Here is a 3,056-nt window from a genome sequence, read left to right as displayed (position 1 = left end):
GGTTGCCCGGAACGTAGAAGTGACCATAACTTTCACACTGGTTGCTATTATTCGTTTTATACGATGGAAAAACTGTTATATTTATTTTGTATTTTATGCTTCGGGCGTTGACTTCTAAGGCCCTAACTGTTTGATGTGGTGGAGCAACGCCCTAGAGTGAAGCCTAGGTTGCCCGGCACGTAGAAATGACCATAACTTTCACACTGGTTGCTTTTATTCGTTATATACGATGGAAAAACTGTTATATTTATATTGTATTTTATGCTTCTGTCGTTGACTTCTGAGGCCGTAGCTATTCGGTGTGGTGGAACAACGCCCTAGGGTGAATCTTAGGTTGCCCGGAACGTAGAAATGACCATAACTTTCACACTGGTTGCAATTATTCATTTTATACGATGGAAAAACTGTTCCATTTATTTTGTATTTTATGCTTCGGGCGTTGACTTCTAAGACCCTAACTATTCGATCTGGTGGAGCAACGACCTAGAGTGAAGCCTAGGTTGCCCGGAACGTCGAAATGACCATCACTTTCAAACTGGTTGCAATTAATCCTGTTATACGATGGAAAAACTGTTGTATTTTTGTTGCCTTTTATGCTTCGGGCGTTGACTTCTAAGGCCCTACCTATTCAATCTGTTGGAGCAACGCCCTAGGGTGAAGCCTAGGTTGCCCGGAACGTAGAAAAGACCATAACTTTTACACTGGTAGCAATTATTCGTTTTATACAATGGAAAAACTGTTCTATTTATTTTGCATTTTATGCTTCGGGCGTTGACTTCTAAGGCCCTAACTGATTGATCTGGAGGAGCAACGCCCCAGTGTGAAGCCCAGATTGCCCGGAACGTTGAAATGACCATAACTTTCACACTGGTTGCAATTATTCATTTTATACGATGGAAAAACTGTTGGACTTATATTGTATTTTATTCCTATGGCGTTGAATTCTAATTCCCTAGCTATTCGATCTGGTGGAGCAACGCCCTAGAGTGAAACCTAGGTTACCCGGAACGTAGAAATGACCAGTACTTTCATACTGTTTGCAGTTATTCCTGTTATACGATGGAAAAACTTTTGCACCTTTATCGTATTTTATGCTTCTGGCGTTGACTTCTAAGGCCCTAGCTATTCGATTTGGTGGAGCAACGCCCTAGAGTGGAGCCTAGGTTGCCTGGTACGTAGAAATGACCATTACTTTCACACTGTTTGCAAATATACAATATATACGATGGAAAGTCTGTTGTATTTATGTTGTATTTTATGCTCCTGGCGTTGACTTCTTAGGCCCGAACTATTCGATCTGGTGCAACAACGCCCTAGAGTGAAGCCTAGGTTGCACGGAACGTAGAAATGACCATCACTTTCACACGGGTTGCAATTATTCCTGTTATAGGATGGAAAGACTGTTGTATTTTTATTGTATTTTATACTTCAGGCGTTGACTTCTGTGGCCGTAGCTATTCGATGTGGTGGTAGAACGCCATAGAGTGAAGCCTAGGTTGCCCGGAAAGTAGAAATGACCGTAACTTTCACACTGGTTGCTATTATTCGTTTTATACGATGGAAAGGCTGTTGTATTTATATCGTACTTTATGCTACTGGCGTTGACTTCTAAGGCCCTCAACTATTCGATCTGGTGGAGCAACGCCCTAGAGTGAAGCCTAGGTTGCCCGGAACGTACAAATGACCATAACTTTCAAACTGGTTGCAATTATTCGTCTTATACGATGGAAAAGCTGTTGTATTTATATCGTATTTTATGCTTCTGGCGTTGACTTCTTAGGCCCTAACTATTCCATCTGGTGGAACAACGCCTTACGGTGAAGCGTAGGTTGCCCGGAAAGTAGAAATGACCATAACTTTCACACTGGTAGCAATCATTCGTTTTATACGATGGAAAAACTGTTCTGTTTATTTTGTATTTTATGCTTCGGGCGTTGACTTCTAAGGCCCTAACTATTCGATCAGGAGGAGCAACGCCCTAGAGTGAAGCCTAGGTTGCCCGGTACGTAGAAATGACCATCACTTTCAAACTGGTTGCAATTATTCGTCTTATACGATGGAAAAGCTGTTGTATTTATATCGTATTTTATGCTTCTGGCGTTGACTTCTTAGGCCATAACTATTCGATCTGGTGGAGCAACGCCCTAGAGTGAAGCCTAGGTTGCCCGGAACGTAGAAATGACCATAACTTTCACACTGGTTGCTATTATTCGTTTTATACGATGGAAAAACTGTTATATTTATATTGTATTTTATGCTTCTGGCGTTGAATTCTAAGTCCCTAGCTTTTCGATCTCGTGGAGCAACGCCCTAGAGTGAAACCTAGGTTACCCGGAACGTAGAAATGACCAGTACTTTCACACTGGTTGCAGTTATTCCTGTTATACGATGGAAAAACTGTTGCACCTTTGTTGTATTTTATGCTTCTGGCGTTGACATCTAAGGACCTAACTGTTTGATCTGGTGGAGCAACGCCCTAGAGTGAAGCCTAGGTTGCCCGGAACGTAGAAATGACCATAACTTTCACACTGGTTGCTATTATTCGTTTTATACGATGGAAAAACTGTTATATTTATATTGTATTTTATGCTTCTGGCGTTGACATCTAAGGACCTAACTATTCAATCTGTTGGAGCAACGCCCTTGGGTGAAGCCTAGGTTGCCCGGAACGTAGAAATGACAATAACTTTCACACTGGTTGCAATTATTCGTTTTATACGATGGAAAAGCTGTTGTATTTATATCGTATTTTATGCTTCTGGCGTTGACTTCTTAGGCCCTAACTATTCCATCTGGTGGAACAACGCCTTAGGGAGAAGCGTAGGTTGCCCGGAAAGTAGAAATGACCATAACTTTCACACTGGTAGCAATCATTCGTTTTATACGATGGAAAAACTGTTCTGTTTATTTTGTATTTTATGCTTCGGGCGTTGACTTCTAAGGCCCTAACTATTCGATCAGGAGGAGCAACGCCCTAGAGTGAAGCCTAGGTTGCCCGGTACGTAGAAATGACCATCACTTTCAAACTGGTTGCAATTATTCGTCTTATACGATGG

The sequence above is a fragment of the Calliopsis andreniformis genome, unplaced genomic scaffold (assembly GCF_051401765.1).
Source record: "Calliopsis andreniformis isolate RMS-2024a unplaced genomic scaffold, iyCalAndr_principal scaffold0017, whole genome shotgun sequence".
NCBI lineage: Eukaryota > Metazoa > Arthropoda > Insecta > Hymenoptera > Andrenidae > Calliopsis > Calliopsis andreniformis.
The sequence above is the reverse complement of the archived record's forward strand: the minus strand, read 5'-3'. Positions refer to the sequence as shown.